This window comes from Takifugu flavidus, chromosome 4 (genome assembly GCF_003711565.1).
Source record: "Takifugu flavidus isolate HTHZ2018 chromosome 4, ASM371156v2, whole genome shotgun sequence".
Lineage (NCBI taxonomy): Eukaryota > Metazoa > Chordata > Actinopteri > Tetraodontiformes > Tetraodontidae > Takifugu > Takifugu flavidus.
This window is the reverse complement of record NC_079523.1, coordinates 1,782,085-1,806,907: the sequence shown is the minus strand read 5'-3', so window position 1 is coordinate 1,806,907 and position 24,823 is coordinate 1,782,085. Positions and strand designations below refer to the sequence as shown.

The 24,823-nt window shown below is 51.3% G+C and overlaps 1 protein-coding gene across 3 annotated transcripts in view; it reads left to right on the top strand.

Annotated features, from left to right (window-relative positions):
- Positions 1-24,823, top strand: part of pdzrn3b (PDZ domain containing RING finger 3b) — a 55,636-nt gene that overhangs the window by 9,687 nt on the left and 21,126 nt on the right. The gene's annotated exons all lie outside the window — the stretch shown is intronic.

Genomic DNA, 24,823 nt, shown 5'->3' with positions numbered 1-24,823 from the left:
TGTGGTGGAAAAATGCCAGGGGTCACAATCATTTGGCCTAAAACCGGACTAACGTTAGCCTGCGATGGCTAGCATGGTTGTGACTGTCCCAGTGGAATCGGGACCCTTTGCGTTGGAAATGGACGTGACCCCTAGCAGCACGACATCTGCCGTCTCTAACTTGTCATTAGCCCTGTGAGTTGCGAGGTGACCCAAGGTGAGCCATTAAACACCTCCAGCCTCCCCACGGTTACTTCGGGATCAAGTGACAAGGCCAGAGATGAGCTAAAACCCAGCCAGACGGCACTTAGCAGAGAGTGAAGACGGAGCTTTTATCTCAGGCCGCCTTCCAAAGAGACGGAATTGAGCTATCTGGGGCAAAAACCGCTGCAAATGAACGTGGACGCTTTTCATTTTAGACGTCTCGGATGCCTGGAAGGCTGCGACGACAATTATGGCCGATCCCAGTCGTGCTCTTAGGATTGGAATTGTGTCAACTGGTCTCTCGTGGAAAACGAGTGCTTGTCAAGTCCTCCGGTGCCGTTTGGAGAACAGTAACCGAGATATCTGGTGCTGCTGGGGAGGAGAGACGTCAGGCTACAGTGAATCGCGTGATTGGCTCTGACTGATAAGGTCTCATTGAATTGTGTGGCAGCGAATTTATCGCGGCCCCGCTTTGTTTTTGGCTCGCCCTGAGATGGGCTGAATCCCCTCCGGACCGGCCCACCGAGCCGCATTCCTGTGCCCAGCGGCCCGGCTGAGGTGGGATGGGGCCATAATCAGCTTCTGGTGCCCAGAGCAGAGCTGGACCTGAAGACAAGCTCGCCGTTGTTTCCAGCCCAGGGAGAAATCGGCAGATGTGGAGCCTGCAGAGGTGCCCTCCTGCCTGCAGAGGTGCCCTCGTGCCTGCAGAGGTGCCCTAGTGCCTGCAGTGGTGCCCTCGTGCCTGCAGAGGTGCCCTCGTGCCTGCAGAGGTGCCCTCGTGCCTGCAGTGGTGCCCTCGTGCTTGCAGAGGTGCCCTCGTGCCTGCAGTGGTCTCCTTGTATCTCCAGCCCTCAACACACAACTCTGGATGTTCCAGCCTGTATAAACAGACCGCGCCCTCAAAGGCAGGCCGGAGACGTCCAGTCTGGACCTACTGTAAATGTGTTTGCTGTGCCCCCCCCCCTCCCGTCCCGTAGGGTCATTTATGGTACCTGCAGAGCCGTGAGGGGGCGGCCTGGACAGGTGTAATTAAGGCTCATTTGTCTGCCAGTCAATCACAGGCTCGTGTAAATGCGCCAGTAACAATTGGCTCAAGTTGCCGTACCAGCTGCTTCTCATGTCGACCTCTGACCCCGAAGCTCAGACTGCCCACAGATTCCTAATTAACTACCCTCAATTAAACCCTAATAAGCTGATTAACAGGCTCTTAGTTGTGCTGTAATGGGCTGTCATTTCCTCCCAGCACCACACTGCATCCTGACTGCATGTTAATCACCTCCCCCTCCCCCCCCCCATCGCTTTCTCTGTCATATTATATCTATTTTGACTCCCTCCATTTGAGACCATCCATCTGTTCAAAGCTATTTACAGATCAAAGTGATAATCAAAGAAAAAAAGATGGCTTCTTGCAACAACTTAGCACGAGTCAGATGAATCACACATATTTAACACGAGGCCTGAGGAAAAACACCCAGAATATTTCTTTAACGCCTCTAAAACCCTTTAGGTGCACTGTTGCATGGAAATACGCGACTGATCGGGCACTATCCTTATTCTAATTATCATTTAGAATCTAATTTTCTGGTAGTTTAAACGGCATCAGGTGTTTGGCCGTTATTTAGATCTATCACATGTTTAAAATGTAACATAAATAGTGATAATCAGCCTTGTGAAAAAAAGCACAGCGAGAGCAAACGGCAGCAGATTGAAAGTGTTGATGGCTCTAATTTAGTGTGTCCTTCAGAGGGGTGCATCTTAATTGATATTTTAATAAATTGAGGCTTATTTAATAGCGAGGGTCGTTTTCTCAACCTCAACGAGAGTGATTGATGTGCAGAGCTTCTTCATTCCACATCAGGGCTGATGGAGAAAGGCAGACTTTCACACTAATTGGGGGCTGGTGATTGAGGGAACGTTAATTAAGTGGAGAACCAGGCCGCACTATTAGATCCATTCCAAAACGCTGACGTTGGAGATGAGCAGATATATCCCGTCAGTTCCAGTACGACTGGTTCTGTAAGGGTGTGCTTTAGGAGTTGTTATAACTGTTGTTATAACTGTTGTTATAGCGGCTGTTTGTCGTTCCGCCGAGCAGCTTTACCGCCCTCACTGCTGGCGACAGACGGCGCGACACGTGTGTTTGTTTCGTACAGAATCGCTAACGGCTGACAATGATTTACACATGGTTTGTGAACCCGGATCGCTCCCTCGGCAGATTACAGGCTATGGATCTCACTCATCAGTCAAAATGCCACAACGCATGGAGCCGCTCCAGTTTGGGCACTGAAGTTGACTTATTTTTGCCCCCCCCCCCCCCCTCCAGGTTAGGGTTACTCTAATCTGGAATCACTATCAATCAGGCCGAGCGGGATTGATCAGAGCGGGTTTAGTAGCTTTATCTCCCATTGCTCTCCCGCCCCCCCCCACCAGAGTATTTCTGATGATGTCCATGTAGGGCGGGTTCTGTAGAAGTTCTGGGGAGCCCAGAGAGTCTGGGCCACATGTCTTTTCTCTTTAGAATTGCTGTGTAAAGGTTTTGGATCACCGACCCGCCAAACTCGACACTCTGGACCTGTGATATTGGAGCCGAAGGCGCCGTTGGACTCGGTGTGAGCGCAGTATTCCGGCGCAGTATTCCAGCACAGTATTCCGGCGCGGGGCTCTGGCCACCAGCAGATGTTAATATTCTGATTTTAGCCAACAGATGTAAAACATACAGGGTTGACATCACCATTCATAATCGTTCCTCCTGTCCAGCGCAGATGTTCTGTAATACCTAAGCTAATTGGAAGACGTCAACACAACTTTTCCTAGCAGGAATATCGCACACGTAGAGCTCTGGCGCGATGGGTTTCGGCCTCCAGCTGTTTTCCTAACTGGAAGCTGAGCTGCCTCTTTGCGTGATGAATGGTGTCGGCTCCCTGTAATGTTCAGCAGTCGGTCGCTATCGCAGGGCGTGGCTCAACCTACAGTGACGGGCCACAAATTGAAGTCAGACATTCCCCGTGGAAACCACACAGTCTCCGTGACGTTCCCTGTCGCCCCGCCGCCACTCCCAGTCTCTCCAGCCTCTTCCATCATTCAGCAGCGGGCTGGAGCTGGAAGCCTTCCCTCTACGTGGGCAGACAGAAATCCCTCTTCATCAGTGGGGTTCTCTGCCTGGTCACGCTGCTTTGTTTTCTCCTGTTTCCATGAAGGAGTTGTCTCAAACGCTCCCTCCCTGTAATATTCAAGACTTTCCCTTCTGCTCTGACAAACAGCCTGGAGAAACGGCCAGAGCTGCCTCATTGAGCAAGCTTTTCAGCTAGCGGGCATAAGGAGTGAAGAGGGGCGCCTCCCTCGGATATCCTGCTCCTGTCTTATTTTTCTGTCCTCCTCTCAGATGATAAGTTATTCTGCGATGGGTAGTAAAGTGGACCTTCTCCCAGCACTCCCCACTCACTGGGAATACACAGGTGCCGCGGACACAAGTGCGCACTTCTCCTCTTCTTTGCTCCGTGTGTCCAGTAATATATGCCGTCTTTCACCGCTGAATAAAATTCCCGGTGCTGAATATTTGTGGGCCTGCGCAGCGTGAAAGGAGCTACTGTATTTTTTTGTTTGAAGCCCAGCTGCGAGGTCGACCCTGCCGTTTTCTTTAACACCAATGTAGTGAAGGCTGCAGCCTGGCAACATCGCTCTTCTTTGCGTTTCATCCGCTCTTTAAGGTAACTCTTGTACCTTGGGTCCAACAGGTTGTGTCCACACATTCCTGTAGGTTATGACATGTGATATAGTGCTCAGGCAGAGAAAATAACCCCAGGACTCAGGAGAGGCGCCGGCCCACCAACGAAGAGCACGGAGCCTCGCGCCAAAGTCAATGCCAAGGTGTAAATGGAAATGCCCTCCATGCCCGGGAACACGGGGGCTCTGATTAGAGCCTCACCACGAGTATGTCCCGTGGACTCAGAAGAGGTTGGCCTGCTCGTGCAGAGTGGCGGCCATTTTGTTCAGCGTCTGATTCCTCCTCTCTCCCCTCCCGAGTCCAGCAGAGCTTGGCGTGATTGATATGTGCAGGTGGTATGGATATCCCCTGAGGAAGACGCCCTGCCAAGTTGAAAGGGAATATTTTCCCTCTTGCCATGAAAATATGGTCTCGGAGCAGGAAAAGAAAAGGGATGTAATTAAACAACAAATTCCTCTGGATTACGCAGGTCCGCGTGGACAAAAGGAAGCCGGACATCCACTGCAGTATTTAATGCTCGTCCTAATCTCGTGGACCTTTGGGTTGTTTTTAAATGCAATTTCTACCATCTTCTGGGACAGTTTAGCAAGGAAATAAATGGAATGAAGCTGAGAGTGCCAGGAGGAAGATGGAAAATCACCGCGGAGGAAAGCAGGGAGTCGTTTCTCCTGCAGTTCGTTGTTGCTGCTTCTGAAAAAGAATTTAGAAGATTCTTTAGTTATAAAATAAAAACCGCTGCACTGGAATTAAATCACAAGCATGACATCAAGCTCCCATGAAAGATAAGGTTTTGAGCTCAGACTGGGGTCTGAAACGTCTCAGCGTTAATGCTCCTGCTTGACTAGCATTAGTCCTGCCAGCACTCCCTCACTTCCTGACCTTTCTCTCTCCACCAGATCCCAGATCCCACCAGATATCAATTTGTCTTTTGTTTTCATATCGTAAGGCATCATCTAGCCTTAGTTTGCTTAGACACGCAGGCACGAAGCAGGAACATGGAAAATATGCTCAAGAGCTCTGGAATCTGTCCACCTGAAGCGGGACTGATGGAGATAAAGGAGCACACAGCCAGCACGTAGCGCAAACGGCACCACGAATTCCCCTGTTTTTCCTCTCGGCGCCCTAAAAACCTGCAACTGCAATAAGAAAATGTAACTTTTAAGCAGAGAAGGACTGAACAAATGTGGGGAACCCACCGTGGCCTCTCTGCCAGTCATGCTATATGAGGCCGACAGCTGCTCTCAGCAGAAGCCTGCTGAACCTCACACAAGGCTCTTTATTTTGGGACTTTTGAGTAGCACTTTCGGCTCATCTTTTAAACACGTTTAGGAGGAATAAGTCGGTGTGTAACCGCGAGAGGTTGAAAAAGCCTCCGTGTTCGTCGTGAAGCCTCTCAGTTGCAATTATTCCCTGGAATTCCAAATCTGAACAAGGCATCATAGGTGAGGGGTGTGTGTTGTGCTTCATGGTTTAAAATTCTTGAACTGAAGCCAAAGAAAGTGTACGCTGTCTCCGAGCTGTTCCACATCAAGACGAAGACCTTTATCTGGAGAGTTGGACCAAGACTCTGGACAAGCTCACTTACAAAATGACGTTTGTTAAAGTAGCAAACCTCAGCGAAGCCTGTTGAATATGATCTGAAAACAAAACTGTTGCTCTCAAATGTGAGGACAGCCTCTCAGACCTCCTTCCAGTCCCTTACCTCCAAGTAGTCGACTGCAGACAAACCACAACCGCAGCGTGTAATGCTGAAATACCCTCCTCCTCCTCCTCCTCCTCCTCCTCCTCCTCCTGAAAGGAAAAGCATTTTGCCTCCCGCACGAAGCATTTCCACTTCCAGGATTCTCATAATTCAAACAATAATCAGGAAATGTTGGTGGCACTGACTGGCCCCAGAGTTCATGTTTCAGGGATTCAGGTAGAGGTTAGAGGGAGAAGTGGTTCCAGACTGCTAACGTCTCCCCCAGCAGAGTCGCAGCCCTGTGATTATTTTTGGTGCAAAGGTCCGAATAAACCTCCCAGCAGGTCGCGACCTCGCTGATCCGAACCAAATGTGCCGCACTTAGCAGCCTTTACTTGAAAGACTTAACAAAGGGAATGGCTAAGTGTGAGCGACAGAAGATGTTTGCCTGTGCTGTGGCTGTCGTCCCAAACGCTCCTCACTTTATCCTCGCAGCGTTTGTTTGCTCGCTGTCATCCGTCGTCGAGTCATCGTGCAGGTTTTTAGACAAATATACAAATCCTCAGTCGAGTCAACCCTGCGGGGGCTAATGCCAAATGTGTGTAGCCAAACACTGGCGCATCCATCACGATCCTTTTGAGAGTGTTGAATAAGAGCGCCCTTTTACTCCTCGCCTGCAGCTTTCAGAAAACTACGGATATCGCCAAGTGGTCAAGCAGAATTTGTTATTATGGGATGTCTTTGAAGGCTGAGCGATTCATCAGCCGGTGATCAGCCAGTCAGGCTTTTCAAACATGTTCAAAGCCCAATCCAACACGTCCCAGCTATCTCCCGGCCTTTCTGACTCTGAACAATCTACAGCACCTAGGAAAAACAGTCAATATTTATGGAAGCGTGGACATTAGGTTCCGCCCAAAGGAGCCCCGATCAAACGGTGCTTTCATCTGTGACCTACGTCTGAGGTCTCGCAGAGGCTGCAGGCCAAACTTTTGGTAATCAGATGTCGGGCTGGGTGTTAACAGCAGGGTGAGGGTGCACGCAGCCTCGCATGTGGGTCGTGAGGCCCAAGCACGTGCACCTGGTGGCCTTCGTGGCAGATTTGACTCTGGCTTGGCAGAGCCGAGGTGAGAGGTCGCTTGTTTCAGGCCCGCTTAACATATTTGTTCTTTGGAGCTTTGTTGTGGTTTTATCCTCTTCCGGCTTCTCTTAGCTGGGTCTCACGGGCCATGACCAAGACTGCATGGTGCAGGAGCTGTAGGGGGGCAGACCCGGAGACGCCATCAGGCGAAAGAACCATCACTGTTCGTGGGCCAAATTCACTGGAAAAGGGTGAGACCCAGCTGAAGAAGAGCGGCCGTCGGTAAGCTCCGAGACATCCCATCCAAACCGAGAGAGACGCCAGGCAGGCCGGGTCGATGAGGCGAGCGGACGGAGGGTTCCAAACATGATGCGCACCTAAATGCACGAGAAGGCTTAACGCGGCGCAGGTGAGACACACAATGAGGAGAGGTTGGAAAAGAAAAAAGGCAGGAAGTGTGAAGCCAGCGCAGAGCATCATTGTCGACACAAAACAGGAAACGGGGAATTAAACGCGACCTCTCGCCCGTCAGCGACTGTTTCAGTGTTTTCCCAGATGAATCTGCTCATCTTGAGCACACATTCCCTCCCCCACTCAGCCTCTGATTAATCAAGTATGACTCTAATAGGAAAAAATGGAACACGGCGGGTTTGACGCTCCGTGTCAGTGGAATGTTTGCAGCAAAATATTCGGTCCGGTTTCATAGGAACTTATTTTGACGCCCACCAGCCTTTAGACTGAAGTGAAAGTTACTCTGGGCAGATGCGTCCATCGTCCCTCACCTTGCTTCACTTGTTCTTTTGTCCGTGGGTGAAACCCTCACGTGGGCTCCCGCAGCTGTCTGAGTTTGTCCAGCTCCCACACAGAGCGCCGAGTCACTCGGAGCCTCTCTCCCTCTCACAGCCACCATTATGAACCAGCGGAGAACACTCGCCTACAAGCACGTGATTCACTTCAGACAATTATCCTGGTTGTTCAACAAAGCTTTTAAAAGCTCCCTAAAAAAAAAAAAAAACTTGCCTTTGTGCTTTGTTCATTCCAGAGATTAAACAAGCATGTCTTAAAGCAAAGCCCCGAGGCTTTGACAAAAGTTCTGGTTATGCGGACGTCAGTGTTCCGTAAGGGCTGAAACTCCAGGCCTGACTCAGCAGATAAGATCCGGAGAGAAGGACGGCACAAACTCCCCCCGGGGGAAAAAAACCAAAGGTTTTAACGTTTGTTGGGAAATCTTTGATGGAATATGTTGATGGGGAGGTATGTTTCCTAAATATATCATGATTTAGCAGAGTCCAATAACAGGCGATACAGATAGGACAGGAAAACATTCTGAAGTGCACAAGAGAAGGGGGGAGGGTGTGCGTCTGGACTGTGTAAAGCGTGTCCGAGAAACCGTCTTTGTTCGAGATTCTCATCTGGAGCAGAAAACACAGCCTAAATCGGAAGGGAGACACACTGGTTGGAGGAATTAAAATGTTCTTTAACGGCCTCTTATGATGTATAGAAGGTGCAGACCCTAACGAGGCTGCATTGTTGTCAAGGTGATGATTCCCGAGATTGTTGAAAATAACTTGTGATTGGACCAAAAACACGCCGACTCGTCTGAAACCTGCTGGTTTTGGTGGAGCAGCGAAGCCCAGACTAATCTGCTGCCGGGAAAAAAACATGTTTTGCTGCCTATTCAAACAGTTTCAAACTAGATTAACGAAAAGTGTTCAGCGGGATGAGGTCAGTGTTTTTGTTCTGGTCATGTGACTATCGGGGGGGTTTGCTCCAGTTTATGGAAAAAGAAACGTCTTGGCTTGAAGTTAAAGGAGTTCCGTTTTTACAGGCTTCTTGAGGAAGATCTGTTTTCAGATCTGCAGTTTCATTCACCAGCTCGCTCATAATGCATTTCAGATCGCCGTGGCAACGGCTTTGGTTCCTTCGCAGCTGCACACAAGATGACGTTCCGGGTTTGGGGTTTAAACTCAAATTTGTCCTCGTCCACGTTATTCGATATATTTTCGCATGGCGAAGCGGCAGAAAGTGGTGTCTGCAAATAGCTGCTGACTGGCAGCGTCATCGTCCGTGCTCTCGTTAATGAAGTCGTCGGCGCCGCGATGACACGGGCCCATGTGACACCACAGCGGTCTGTGATACGCCTACGGTCCGCACAAGAGAATGTTATTCCACACATTCCTGAGCGGAGCCTCTGTTCTCTCTGGATGACCTTCAGCTTATCTCTCCATCAGAGCTCGTCTAGGAGGGAGTGGCGTTGTGAGACAAGAAATGGGGGAAGGGGGTGGGGCGCGTACACACACACACACGCGCGCGCACACACGCACACACAGAACTGGTCCGGCTTGTTGGCAACCCAAGAACCCCCACAGGACAGGCCTCGGTATTACTCCGCCGGACTGTTTATGTGTTGGAGTCTGCAACTGTGAGGAAGTAAATCTTCTTTGTGTGTGGTTTACGTCCATGTGTGTTCTTGGGTTTTCATCTCTGTGAGAACCACTTTGAGCTTCAGACCTTCGGAGTCAGGAAGCTTTACGAACTCGAGCCATTTTGGCTCGCTCCCACGTCTGCGCGTACGAAGATTTAGGGCTTCGTTTCCTCTCAAGTTAGCAACTGTAATAATTGAAATGAATTTCTTCCTCTAGAGTTTACAAGCAGACCTTCCCGTCCTGATCGAATATGTAGGTCCTAAAATAGTGGAAGTGCTCCGCTGTGCGTTCTTTATGGTCTTGTTGGTTGCGGAAGGATCCCACACGGGAAGTGGACTCGAGAACGGTTCTTGTGCACTTTTATAGGTCAGGTTCTTGCGGTCGGGGCCGCTCACATCCGACCGGATTCAAAAACACTCCCTTTGTCCCTTTCCCGACCTCTGGACGAGCTTCCACTTTTCATACTCAAAAGGGCGACTTCGCTTATGACATGAATTCAGCAAACGTGATCCGAAGGCAGCAGTAAACCTGTCACTGTCTGCGGCGCCGGCCAAGAGAGCTGCGCTCAGCTGCTCCGCCGTTGCCTCTGGTGTGTCCGACTCCGGGTTGATTTGGTGTCTCTGTGCTGCCTCGGATGCCGTACGTGTAAATGTCATTCTTGGACCGTCGATGGAGGGCACTGTAAATCTTTTTTTAAGACAGAAGAGCACACTGCAGCTAACAATGACGGCGTTAACGACCGTCTGCTCCTCTGCTCCCCTGTAACCCCGCGCTCTTTTCTGTAAAGGCTGCAAGGGCGTAATCCAAAGGTCGAGAGGTCAAAACCTCTCAGACAGAAACGGGAGTTTTACCAGCTTTGAGAAGCGGCTGTGATGTTTGATCCAGTCCGAGCTGCAACTGGAAGATTTAAAGAGCTACCAGCATTTAGCAGCTATGTTAAAGAGCAACACCTGGACACGGTTACAAAAGGCTGAAAGACGCTTGGTTAGCAGATGTCACACTGGACCACCAAGCTTATCCTGTCCACCCACCAACAGCGCTGCTGCCGTGACAGCTTCCTACATTTCATATATATACATTTCAGTCCAGGTTACAGTCGCTCACTGGGAGGGTTATAAATGCTTACTGGACAAAAACAGCCCTTTATTCTTTTAGGCATCAGTCTGGATGTATACGAGGTTAAACCAGCTCAAAGATCTATTCCAGTCAGCTGTTCTCTTTCTGCCTATATGTTCCCAGAAGTGTGAGTGTCGTGATGCTCGTGAGCGTAAACGTCGGACTAAAGCCCTCAAGACTTTTCACATTACTCTCTCTTACAGCCCCGTAAAGCCTGGTGGCCAAACGCCACGGAGGTAATTGGCGAATGGGTGTCTGTGCACTTGGCTACAGCTTAGGTCACGAGGCGTCGTAACCCGGCTAATCAGCATCATCTGCCTGTAAATGACAAACATGTGCCGCCTGGTTAATGCACAGAAAGATGCCAGGACAGGCTGCTCCTTTTAGCAGCGTCCACACTGATTGTTTAGATTAGCTCCTCTGTTGCTCTCTGCTATTTATAACCTGAGCCACTCCGCAGATGGACAACTTTACTTTGTTTTTTTTGCTCTGGAAGTCCAAAGTTGGGGAGTCCAACGCTAGGGAGCGGCCATTTAACTTAAAGCTGATAATGAGTCCTTGTGCACGTATAAGAGCGCTGATGGAACGGTTCCCAACCTGACTGAACATTAAGAAACAATCAATGCTAGCTCTTTTTCTCAATGAATGATCACAAAATCAGCAGAGGGAGACCCAAATCATTAAGGATAATCAGTTCGCTGGTACTGAAAGTGATCTCGAGTCCTGACGGGCTGTCGGCCTGATCCAGTATCAGAACGCTGGAGTTAAATCCGGTAACACTGCTGCCAGTGATCATGTGAGGTACAGAGAGGCTTTTTATGCAGCACCTCTGAAATCCACACAGCCCCCAGACTGCTGCTCAACTCCTCTTGTAATTAGTGCCTCACAGTTTCGGGCATGAGTTCGGTTTGAGGCGACCCCCCCGACTCCCACCCCTACCCACCACCAGAGAGCATAAATCTGCTTAACGTCGACCCAGTCAAAGCTCAGGCGGCCCGCCGCAGCCCGTGTACTGTCGTGGTGTTCGCTTCCACACAGATGAGCCTTTCTAATTTCATTAGCAGAATATGTCAGAGGCTCGTGCCCCCATCACTCCCCCCCCCCCACCATCACCTCCCCCAACTCCCAACTCCCAACTCCCAACCCTCCGCCAGGCTCTCTGGAAGCAGCATTCAGATGAACTAGCGCCTCTCCGCTGCCGTGTTGATGATGTGATGATTTCGGGGTCGTAGCAGGCAGACGTGTTAGACTTGGCCGTGCAGATCTGGGCTCAACTCAGCCGGGCCCGGGTGGGGGGGGGGCCTTAGCATCCAGCTGGATCTGAGCTCATCCCTCTGCTCTGAGTCAGGACTGAGCAGAGAAGCAGATGATGAGTGTGTGTGTGTGTGTGTGTGTGTGTGTGTGTGTGGGGTTGGAGAGGTTTTTTCTTGAACAGACATCATTAATAACGCCCGGCCCTATGTGGTCACGTTGTCTGGCTTCAGACGTCATCAGCAGAACTGGGAGCGGCGTTTATAGGCTCGATGCTCGTTTTTTGGGACCTTTTTTTTCATCTGCTTTTTGAGTCAGTGGATGTAAATTGTGCACAGATATAAAACACCGCTTCGGTGCACGCTGCACCAATATGCCCGACCTCACAGGCGCTCCAGTCAGCTGTGGGAACACGGTGCTTTGTTGTGGATCGCCGTTTTTGATCTCTCGCCGGCCGGCCACTTGATATCGCGTCTCTCCTTAAAGTCGCTCCCAAATGCTCCGCGGTGGGACAACAGACGCAGCATGTGTCCACCCACCAACAGGTGCTCCAGCTATTCCTGGTGTGTCCTGCTCCATCACGATTAGTCTGACATGCTGCACCCCATCAGTCCTTGGGCGTGTTCTGCTTGTCCCCTTCTGAATGTCAGTTATCGCACGCCATTCCTGAAATGACGAGGCCGCCGCTCCTACAACGGGAGCCGCATCTGACCGTAAGATCTGTTTCACCGGCCCACTTGGACGATGAGAAGCATCCCAGCGTTCGACCGTGGTGGAAAATAGCAGCAAACACTTCATCTGCAGCCTCCTCGTGCCTTCATGCTGATTAAAAACCTGCAGCCACAGACATAAACTAGTGCTGACTGCATGAAAACACATTTATATATCAAAGTGACAGCTCATAAACAGTCCTTATTAATAGCCCACTATTTCAAAGGTTGGTATGAGAAGCAACCAAGAGGTATTTAGGGTAGTCTACCTCCTGAGAACTGGCACGCTGTTCACCCCTCAGCCCAGACACATAAACCCTCAGCTGTATGTTTATCCTGGATTAGATCATTCGGATCCTTACACCTCAGAGGACTGCTGGCTGAAAGCGAGAGTGGGTTCTGTCTAAATGTTTGAAGGATTCTCTCACCCGCATTGTTGTAAGGCGATTGTGGGGTTGCTCTGTCCCGCCGGGGCTCCGGTTCACTTCGGGTTTATTTATGTGATGGTCGTGAGTGCTGTGCCGCTCGCATGCTAACATCCCGCGTGTGACACAGGGTTTTAATTATGAACGATCATAGCAGCCTTTTTCACGAGAAGGCTATTTTTCCAGTGTGTGCGCAGGACTCTCAGCCTGCCTTCATCTGTGTGTGTGTGTGTGTGTGTGGTTCGCTCCTAAATGTTCAGATTCATCCAGAGAGGCCCTGGAAGAGGCTCAGTATACAACAGAGTGCCTCTTGTGCGATTGGTCTGAAGCTGCGTCAGCTCCTTTCCCAGAGATGCTTTAAAAAAAAAAATGTTTGGGTCAAGAATCCGGTTTTTCTCTGGCCCATATTTAGTCTCCTGTGAGCCTTGAATCTGATGGCGCTGAGTCAATCGTGCTGTTTGAAGGCTTGAAAACACTTTTGCAGTGATTTCTAGAGCGGTGTCACTGCTCGCTCCTGGCAAGAAGCATCGGGAGAAGAAACGGGGACTTTAATTGATTAACATTGGCCCATTATTGATTCAGTTTTGGTGGCATCTGTTTTAATGTCCCGTTTAGAGCTCCAACATGCTGTTTATAGCAGCCAAAAAAATAATATTAATATTTATTTGGCTGCAAAAGGATCTCAGTCTGGTGAATAAATAGGGTTACTGACCCACCAAGGAGGAAACAAAGATACAGCAGAGACATTTTTTAAATCTGTCTTTTCAGACTGGCCTGATTTAAGTATCACCGTGGCTGTCTCGCCTCTCGGCCCTCCAAAGTTCAACTCTTCACTATCTCAGGCCAATTTCAGCACTGATCTTTCAGAAAATATCCTGTAAGAGCGTTTATCCTCGGGAGGTACCGCGTTTTCTCCCATACATGCATAACAGGCCAGTAGGGGGCGCTACACGGAGTTGCAGAAATGGAAGGTAAGGGGACCCATTTGGCAGGAAAGACAAAAATGAGAAGTAAAGCTGAAATAAGCATTGTTTAAAGACTTCCAATCTTGTTCTCAGGCTTGATCCCAGTCCCAGCAGGTGCTGTGGTTTTAATCATTCTCCTGTTTTATTCTGAAGAGTGTGTGCTTGCACGTGTAGTAACTCGGAGCTCGTGCACGCAGCTGCAGCTCATCTCAGTTTGGAGAGTTGTTGGTGAAAAGGCCGAGGAGGGAAGAGGGAGCGGGAGAGGAGACCGATGGGCAACGGCGAGAGGAAAATAAACAATGGAGGCAAAGTAAGCAAGTCTGCTGCTGAGAGCAGGAGAAAGCTCCCTTTTAAAACTTCTCCTCTTCCAGTGAGGACTGAAGTTTGCGCTAATGCGGACCTATTTCAAGAAGTTCTGATGCAGAAAAATGTGATTTCCCGCTGCACAGAGCGCAATGGAATCATCCCTCTCACAGATATTTACATAGTAAGACTGTGAAAAGGAACTAAATTTAAAAAGTACTGTCAGAGATTGTTACCGTGTTCTCCAGTCGCTCGCTGTCCTCCAGGTTATGCATTATTCAGGGAAAAGTTGCCTCAGCCTTTAATCTGATTCAGATCAGATCGTTTGGATGCGTGCGAAGATAGTCAGCATAACGTTGCCGCTAAATTTGCATCTCCTCCAGTTTTCCATCTGTTTATTTTCCTGTTTTCAGGAGACTGCTTTCTCCCTTTCTCCCTCCTCCGTCCCCCAAGGGTTGATTTGTATGATACCTCCCAGATCCGCAGCTCGATACAGTGGCATAACTCTTCCTGATGGCTGGATTCGGGCTAAAGCCGCTGTCAGAACAGGATATCTTGCTAATGTGTTGAGCAGGTCCAGCCTCAGGAAGTGAGAGAGGGAGAGAGGGAGAGAGGGAGAGGGAGGTGGAGAAGAAAAGAGGAGAAAGCAAAGGGCGACTGGGGAGAAAATGGGCTTTTAAAAATGGAGTGACACCGAAGGGCTTGACGTGGCGATGTCAGTGCTTTGATCCCAGTCGATTATTTCTGTCCTTTTTTCCTCCTCCCTTTCTCTGATGTCCCCCCCCCACCCCCACCCTTCTTCCTCTCCCAGAGCGAGCGAACTGGCTCGACAACTGTGCGCAGCTGCAGCCACAGCTGTGCGGCGGTCCACGGCCGCCCGGCTCTTTATCAGTTTGATTGGTCACATCTGGCGCGCCCGCCTTTCCTTTTGTCCGGCACAGTCCCAGAATGGCGCAGGAAGGGTTTGGTGTTGGACGGGGTGGGTCGGAGGCTCGTGGGGGGCTAATACTGGATGTAAGGTTTTAAGGAAAAGCTGCATGGATTTGTGTGTGCTCGCCTGTCGGGCCCCCAGTGTGTGTTTTTGGCCCGCGCACCCTCCAGGTCTTCCAGCAAACGGGCTTTTTTCTGAATGCAGCCCTGTTTCTTTACTCGCCTCAGTTGTCTGCAGTTACACAAACAGTGTCGGAGGAAATGCTTAAGTGATTAGGTGGCTTGTTTTTGGTGGCTGTTTTGTTCCTGCTGCGTTTCACCCAAAGCCACCTGCTCTGCTCAGTCCTGCGGGGGCCCCAAACCAGCTTCCAGCACCAAACTGGGCTCCCATATGGAAGCGCCAGGACAGAGGAGCCCATGTAGGACTGGCTTAGACCCCCGTGCTCTCGAGTTTAGCAGCAGCAAAACAGTTTCGTGACCTCATTCGCTCACAACGGCCTTCATTTCCAGACCTGACCTCACGCCCCGGAGATGCACCTTCATTTTCCTTCTTTTCATGTCCCGGAGGCGGGACTCGACCCCAGCGGCGAGCTCGCTGCTACCGTGCAGGAAGTCGCTGTCAATTCGAAACTGCGGCAAAAAGCGGCAAGTCTTGACAAACAACATCAGGTCTGTTGTGGTGCCGCGGTGCGGGACAGAGCGGAGCGGTGAGGCAACAGAGGGGCTTTAAAAGCTCTGATCACGCCGCAGCGGCACTAATTCTCTGCACATGTGCCCGACTTGTATCCCTGCGGCGCTCCGGCAGTGGATCCAGATGTGGATATCTGGCTCTGAACTGACCTGACCTACGTGAGACGCAAAGATCAGCGTCACAGATTTGCGGCGGGCTCTAATCGCTGTGAAAGTGTTACTGGCAGCGCCGCCGCCGCCGCCGCCGCCGTGCCCACGAGACTCAGACACCCGCAGCTGTGCATCGGACTGTTGTTCGGACGCTCTTTTCTCTGCGAGGACATTAAGTGTAGCGCGCCAGCCCCTCCGCCCCCTTCCCCAGAAGAACTAGCTTCCTGCCATGCCTCCACGCTGAAATCAGATCCCAGCGTCGCTGAGGCCTTGTTTTTCTTGGCAGGAGCGGCGCGCAGACACAGAACCGAGACTCCCGGCCGTTTCCACCCTTCACCGGCTCTCTCCCCTTTTCCCCTGGCTTCTTCTCTTTCGCTTCTCCCCTGACCCAGTAATCCTTCACGGCAGACCCGCGCGCGCTCCTCGCAGTCCAGAGTCAAAAAGCGAGCGAGCGCGACCACGGCGAGATGCTGAACTCGCTTTTCCAGCCATTTTGTTTCTGTAATCCGAGCTCGTACGGCCAGCGCATATTTTAATGACATTTAAACATCTCCAGATGTAATTTGAAAAAGGTTCAAACGATCGCCTCACGTGGCTTTTAAAGTGATGTTTTTCTCTCCCTCTGTTTCTCTCCCCGCACCAGACCAATATATCTTATTTTGGAGATAGCTTTTTCACTCGCTCACTTTCTCCCTGACCCTGAAAAAGCCCCAGAAGTCCTTTTTTCTTTTTTAATGGAAAAGCATTCCACCGAGTTCACGCCGATGATTTCTTTCCGCCTCCTTCAGCCGGGAGCGTTAGCATCGCTTCAGCGTGACACGTTGGGACTGATGCAAAGTAAGCGCATTGTTTTCCTCTGTGGCTTGTGGGAACGGGGCTGTAAAGAGGGCTTGAATGACAGGAGGGTGCGCTCTGGTCAGCCCGCTCATTGTCGTCTGCTGTTTACGCGCCTCTGGCCCTCACAGCGCCGCCACAGCCCGGGGCAGTTTAACGGCGAGGCCTTGAGTTAGAGCTCTGGGCTGAAAAGGTGCAGTGTTCCAGGGCCCGGCCGTGCGGAGTGCCCACTCTGTGGACTTTTCATGGATGGGTACACAAGGCTCACATTCCCCCGGCCTGTCTGCTTGTGTTTGTGTGGTTATATATGTGTGAGCACATATGTGCCGGGGGAAGGGGGGGGGGGTTACAACAACAAATGGGGTTCATCAGTGACATTAAACAGTCCCATATTTCAGAAAGGGAGCAAACAGAACTGCCTGTTTCTCCACATTTGCACTTATGTGCCCGAGAGTACTTAGCTGAGTACTTCCGCCATGGGGGGGGGATTAAATCATGAATCAAATCAGTGATGGTAGCCTCGTTATCTCGGCGTCATTAGCGCTCCTCCTCCGTCGGTTCTTCTTCCTCTCCTACCTACAGCGGAGCTCAAATGAAACCCATATGGCCGTCCAGCGGTATTGTGAGGAGCTGATTGGGGAAAATGACCCTGATGCTTCTCACTTATTACTTTTGCAACTTTTTCCACTGGGTTGAGTTCAGGGATGGCTGGTTGCCCAGGGGGCTGATTGGCAGACCCCACGCCCCACCTGACTAAAGACTTATCACACCAATATGGTAGCATCTTTAGGTGTATCTATGATATACACAGCTGGACTTGAATGTAGGGGCACATTTTCATGCTGTCCTGAACCAACAAACAAGCATTTCATTGGTTTTTTAAAACGCTGCTGCAAAATCAGACAATTTGAAGATAACAGTTGCAGAAAAGCCTCAGAAATCCTGGAGGAACTGAAGCAGACGTAGGACCGCAGGCCCCCTTCAACCACCCACCCCTCTGCCCGGCAGGGGCCATCACATGTCCTCCCTGTGCTCATTACACAAGGCTACAGCTGAGTCTCCTTTGCCCACCCCTCTGCCGCAGCACTTTTTGTTCGGCGCTCCTTAATTTGATTTCTGGCTCGGCGGATGTTTGGGCTGGATCTCAGCACATCACAATGTCTTTTTCTTGTTGTAAAAATGTTGTTTTCCCAGCTTTCCCATGGCTGGTAATTAGAGGCGTGTGATGTGTGGGCTGTGAAAGAAGGGAGGTGAGTCAAGATGTGACGTGGGGATGAGGCAGCTTGTCTTCTTCTCAAGCTATTGCCCCCCTATACCTCCCCTCTTGGTAACCCCCCCCCCCCCCTCAGCGTGGCTGCCTTCTTCCAGACAGAACCAAATTAAAAGCCTTTAGTGACTAGCATTCACGTTCAATTAAAAGCTCACCTCTCCCAGCCGTGGTGAACATCTCCCCCGCCGGGTTGTTGTCGGGAAGGTTGGCTCTCCATCGACACCCCACCCACACCATCCAGGCGTCATGAACCAGAATCCTATCCCAGTGTTTACACCCAGGCGGCGTCCCCGTTTCATCGCGCCCTTATCGCTGGAGCATAATAAGCACAATTACAGCAAAGATAGCACAATGTGGGCAACAGGCCTGTGAAAGAGGGAAGTGAGTAATGGCTCGGAAGCAGATCTTCCCCAGACACTTTTCTTTGATGGAAATTGGTGTGTGTACCTCGTGGAGCCGAATGAGCCTGTCAACAATTATGCATTATTTCATCTTTACATCATTGTCTGTGTTTGTGAGGTGGCGGTGCGCCCTACAGACGGATACAGACCTTTTAATGGTGATTTGTTCTCTGTGTGTGCAGTCTGCTCACAGTCTCGGGCCATATTTAGTGAAATGTGTGTTTTTGCTTCTGCACACCGACGCGGGGGAGACTCACAACAGACAATCGTACAGAATCCAACATAATTGGATGCAGAGAAAATACGTCCAGGGCGGAAGAAGAAAGAGGAGCGCAGGGCAGCTGGAGTGGGAACGTAAATGGAACTGATTGGAATCGTTTTCTTTAAAGGGATCACGGCGAATGTAGAACAATGTCCGTTCAATTGGAACCCGCCGGGGAGGTTTTTGGACGCGGCTGCTTCCAACCCCCTCCCCAAAAAAAGCCCAATCATCTCATCACCTAGTCGGGCAGGTGTTGGCGTTCAACCAGATGAGAACGGCAGCCGGTGAATTTGGATGAGGCAGTGAGCGGAATTTGTCAAAAGAATGCATCTCTCTTGCTCCTCATTTAAAATCCAATCTCTGGATTTGGCAGCGGCGCCGCCACATCTGCCTCTGGAGAACTGCAGGCTAGCGTCTGTCGGAAGTCTCGGAAAATTTGCAAGTAAACAATAAGCTGCAGCGTTGGATCAGCAAACACAGGGATGCGCTCCAGCCCCATCAGCTTGCTTAGCTCCGCGGCTAACCAACCAGCTCCCGTCAGCCGCAGGTTAGCGACCGGCGGCGGGTCTGATGATGTTGGAGGAAGCTACGAGGGAGGGTGGCGGCTCGGCGCTCCCGAAGCAGCCTGAGCGCTCTGACAGACCGAGGTGTCGGGGGAAGAGGAGGCCTTGCCACAGGAAATGCCCCAACTGGAGCAGAAAAACCTCGCACCTCCGGAGAGTGTCCTTGGGAGTGATGTGAGGTGATAATGGGGTCAGCGATGGCTTCCAGGGGCCAGCTGGCCACAGGGTTGAGGGACAGACCGTCCATTCTGGACCAGCCTAAATTTATACCTGCAGACGGACGAGTCTCGCCAGCAGCCAGGAACGTTCCCGCCACTGGTCGTCCATGGAGGGACTCTTTAAAGTCTGTCCTCCTACTCTCTTCTCTTTACGTCCCTCAGCTGGTTTCTCCATTGCTCTCTTTGAACTCCCACTTTGAAACCAAACCTTCTCCAGACTGTCCAAGAGTGGATGAAAAACTCTGCATCCTGGTACCCCTGGAGCATCGCTGGGGTGAAAGATGGTGTTCCAGTGGAACTCCGCTGACTCAAAGCACGATCCCAGAATGCCGCGGGGCTTCTCTCAGCTCGTGGATCCAACACAACAGGACGGTTTCCACCTCCCGTACACACAAGCCCCTGGACGTCTCCTCCTCACTGGCTTTGTTTTCCACTTCGGTGTGGTGCCTTTGGAAAGCCGCTGGGAAAATTCTGACACCGGAAGGAGGCGTGACAAATGACCGGCAGCTTCCATGTTGAGTAAATAGATAATCATCCGGCCCCCCTCCTCCCCGACTGGTTCGTGCTGGACGTCCTCGGTGGGGGTTATGATAATAGTCATCTGCTGAGCTGGAAAATGTTGGCTCACGCTCCCTGATGGACTCCTTTCTTATCCCTCCTCTGAGTGTTCCGGCTCCTCAGATGGTGGAACCGAACCGGGAGAGTTTAGAGAAGGATCTGAGAGAGTTCAAGATGGTGCCTTTACGCTCCGACGGCGGGGCGGCGTGAGGCGGCGTTTGTCGGCGTTTTATGTGACAACGGAAAAACGGCTCCGGGTTTATGGCTGGAATGCACACGTGGCTCCTGTCCTCCAGCGCTGAGCGAAACCAGCCAAGAAAGGTCCACTTGAAAAGGAGTGATGTTTCCATCCTGCCTCCGTCCACCTCCCTCGTGTCACTCCCCCCCCCTTTCATCAGCCCGTCCCTCTGTATATTTCTCTCTTTCGTTCTCTCACTTCATTCTTCTTCTCTGTAATCAGGGCGCTTTTGAAGTGGGCAGAGGAGAGGGATTAGAGTGGGACCTGCAGGGTCTTTGACCCGGGGTTAGCCAGGGACGAGTAATTAGACAGGGAATTAAGAGGAAGTCCCCCCCCCACCTTCCTCCCCCCGTCTCTCTGGTGAATTGTGGGCGTGTTGTGTTTAAACTCGGCTGTTACCCTTCAGACCTGGTCAGTGTTAAACGCAGCAGCAGGGACGCTAATAACAGTAATAACGCTGCTGCTCTTGAACGTGCACGTTTGTTCCCGTCTAAATGTGACGCCGAGCCGAAGAGAAAATGAGATCTCCTGAGATCTGCCGGTCGTTTCCCGCATCGCTCCTGACAATCTCAATAAGATCCAATTCTTGAGAGGGTAGATCACGCACTGTAACGGTGTAACAAGAGCGCCTGTGAATCCCACATGCCGCCTGTGTGCGCGGAGATAAAACTCCACTGTGGAAAAAGAGGAATTCTCCCCATCGGCCGGCCAGCTGAGAGCAGGCAGCGTGTTATTAAACAGAGAGTGTCCGCAGGAGCGCCCACATGGCCAAATATGGACATCCAGTCACCTTCTGAGACGGGCCAGGATGAACTGGAGCCCGGCGGCGGCCAAGTGACGTGACCGCACTGCCAATGAAATAGGAGCTCTGACATTCTGTCCTCGTTCTCTCTCTTTTCTCTCTGCAGGTAAGACTGATTTCCTGTGCTTAAAAAACCCCTTTGTGATCCGCCACGTAAGTGAAGCATCAGTTTCAGGTTCCCCTCGTCCCTTCTTCCTTCCAGTCCTCCAGTGTGTGTGTGTGTGTGTGTGTGTGTGTGTGTGTGCGATATCCTCAGGGTACCTGCTGTTGTGACAGACTGGAGAGTTGGAAGATAGCGTGTAAATTGTAATCTGGGCGCTCCCACTCTTCCTGTGTCATGCTAATAATGCAGCACGTCAGTCAAACCCGGCCGCTGATTACGGGCACGAGCCGATGCTATCGCCGCCTCTGTTCCTCGTGCACAGGCAGCACAAAAGGAGTCATTCACCGCCGGGAGTTCAGTGCCAGCAGCAGAGTGATAATTGACTCTTTACCTGTATCGATGTGCTAATTTGAATAATCCTTAAAATAGCGTAACTTCTGCTAGCGTGGCCGCAAACACACGACTGACACCAACTCTAATCCTTGTTCGAGCTGCTGATTTAATCATAAAGAAAATAACTAATTGTCACCTCGGGAGAAGAAATTCTTTCTATTGCCTTTACTTTCTTTCAGGAAGTTGTTTAGCTGTTTATAATTGGGAGACCAAAACGAACAGGTAGAACCTTTAAATTAGAGATAATCCTTTGTAATAGTGTGATATTGTAATGGGGGGGGGTTGGTGCCTCACAGCCTCAATGTGAAATCCTGATGGTGCCACAGGAGCAGAAGAGGAAATTCTTCATTCCTGCATCATTTCTTTCCAGTCAGATCTGTGAGCTCAGCTGTGCTGTAAATAACCTTTTTTTTAACCTTTTGACCCCTGAGCTCACCATATTTTAAACTCTGGGTTTCGATAGTTGCCATTTTCTGTCCTTCTATGGCCTCAAATGACTCGTGTCGTCAGCTTCTGCCAGTTGGGGTTCTGTTTTATGGAAAGAAAGTGCTGCATCACCCAGAGCTCACGTCGAGAGCCTTCCTCGGTTTAAATGGAACCTTTGAACTCGGCTGTTGGGACCGAGGAGCAGGCTCGTCTCGTGTTCAACTTCGTTTCCCTTCCAAACCTTCATCCACTTTGGCCAGACCACACATCCTTTAACATTGATAGTTCTGCTGGCTTGCTCATATTCTGCTTTACACAAAACCACACAGTCACGACCTCAGATAGGGATCACATCCAGCCTCGCTTGGCTGCTAACTGCCCACAGTTGCATTTAGAGCTTAGAACCAAGTAGGACTCTTGGGCCCCTCAGGATTTATAAGTTTTGATTGCATTTGCGCCGTGAAATGATCCAAAATTAGAATTTTTCTTGACAGGTCAGCCCAAATGAGCAGCGTATGCTCGAAAGTTGAGCTATTTGTATGGTTTGGTGTTAGCCAGGCTGCCAGTGAAAATGCTCCCTGTATGGGATGATTAGGTTACAGATGGCTCCAGCAGCTCTGATTAAACCTCATGTGGGCAGCTAATAAAGTGCAAAGCCCGGTTCCTAAAAAAGGTGCGGAAAACTGAGCCGGCGCGGGATGTCTGTGGCCTCCAACAAGCTAACTAGCTAGTTTTCTTTCCTTTTAGCTTGTGGAGAGTCATTCGAGTTCAGTAAATGAGTTTATTTTAGAGGGAAAAGGGTTTTGATCGGACCTGCGGACGTGCCCGTCGGGGCCTTTGGTGGGACCCGAGAGGCAGAGAGAAAAGCTGTGAGTCGGGCTGATGACGGTGAGGCTCGGGGTGCTGAGGAGATATGTGATGCAGAGAGGGGCAATAATGAGCTTTGGCTTTCCACTGCCCCCCCCAACAACAACACTTGCTGGTCTCGGTGCCATCTGCTGTCCTAATTGGGCTTCAGCTTGGGTCCTGATGACTCGCTGGCTGGCGGCCCACCCTCCTTCCTCGGGGTCGTCTCCGTAAGTGAACATGTGTTTCCCGTCAGCGTCTGTCTTTCTGCTCATTGTGTCCTTTATCAGGTTTTCCTCTTTCTCTTTTTTTTGCTCCAAATCGTGTCCATCAGCCCACGGTTGAGCGGAGCCGCCACAGCTGTAACTCGTGATGAGCGAGGCGCTTCACCGAGGCCAGAAATGGCACGACTGAAGGTGGGGGGGGGGGCGTTGCTAACAGGCAGCATACCGAAAAGTTGTCTCAAATGTCCCTTTACCCCCTCACAATGGCCAGATTCAGCTTCAAGAGTCGGCCAAGCGTCACCGGTTTGTACATGAATGTGGGGTCACTGACATTTATGTGAGGGGGGGGTGGTGGGGGGGGGTGATGTGAAAATGAGCCGGGCTTTTGAAAGCAGCAGCATTCGGGCTAACAAGAGCAGCAACACATCAAGCTGTGCAGCTCGCCTTTAATTTAACCCCAGCGGACTGCGGCGCAGCTGGAGGGAGTCTTGTTGGATGGAAACAAATCCTGTGTTAGTGCATCGCCGGAGCACGTGCACGCCCCCCAGAGGGCGCGTTCTTCTGAGGCTGCTCACCGATTGGCTGGAAAATGCTTCGCCTGGTTTAAAAGCCCCCGCGTAGCGACCGAGGCAGCTCCTCCGATGGTAACCGCTCACACATACAGATATGTGTGCGTGGACGACCCCCGTGTTTATGGGGATGATGGGATGGTCCACAGACCTTCTCTGCCCCCCCCCCCGCTCTGAACTGGCCCATCGTGGCTGTGATTTGGGCTGGTGGGTGCTATCTAACCAGCAACCACCTGATGTGTTTGTACAGACCCTCTGGGGGGGGAAGGGGGGCTTCTGTTGGTGGGGAGATTCATTGTACTGATCAGACTTCAAAGGCACCGCGGTGGGGGGGGGGGGGGTCATCCTTTCTCTCATGACCTGGAGCTCCGTGTTAATCTGCGAGGGCACACATGATGCCCCCCCCCCGTCCATCAAACGCACGCCTGTTCCTGCCAGCAGCTGTAATCTGTAATCTCGATGAAAAGGAGCCTTAATCCATCCTCAGCGTTCCGCCGGTGCACTCGTGCACTCGTGCACGGATACCTGAGGCTGGGATGAATTCCTAAGCTCGTTAATTTGGTAATCAGAGCCGGGTTGGAGGCGAAGGTAGCCTCGTTCAGCGGATGAGTCAAAGAGGCGCAGAGTTGGACGGAGATGTGCAGCCTCCAGCCAGTGCGTGCGCGAGGCCCCGGCACGCTGCGCACGTGCGCTCATTCCCGACATTACCCCCACCCTCGCTCAGGAACTCCGGGAGAAGCTCCAGAACCTCCAACCATCGGAGGGTTTCCGGGCTTTCATTAAAACCTCTGACAAAAGAGGGATTCTTACCCTTCACAGCAAAAATACGAGCTGTGAAGTCGGATGAATCCTGATCAAGAGTTCGGAGCGCCTCAGAGGAAGCTGGGGGGGCTTTTCCACATGAAATCACGGTTTGCGTCTCATCAGAAAGTAGGTCCTAATTGGCCTGGCTGGGTCTGCAGCCGGAGCCAAGTAAATAGCAGTCGTGATCCGGCCCATTCTTCCCTCTGTTATCTTCCTGCTTCTTAGACCGGCTGAACTTCAATGCTTAAATATGCATCAGCTGTGCACACATGAACCTTCTTTGGGGGGGGGGGGGGGGGCACACAGGAGACCAAAGCTGGAGAAGAGTTTTTGTTTCTTTAAAGGGATTCTAACAGGAAGAGAACTTTCCACTAACTAACTTGATTTCCAGCTCTTTGGCTCTGTGTAGCATCAGAGTTGATGCGCCAAAGCTGCCCCCCCCCAGGCCCGATCTCACGCCGGTTTCTTCTCTGTGAATCTGCCATAGAGGACGGTTGCTGTGCCGGCTGGACCGATGCGCCCCCCTCCTGCGCTGCGGGAGTCTTTCTCCTCTTCTTCTCCTCCGTCTCACCCTCGGGGCTGTTGACGTCGGGCCGCTTGCCTCTGGCTTCCAGGGTCGAGCTCCCACCCCCCCACCCAGAGCCCTGCAGGCCTGGCCCACCCAGACATCCACGCAGCCT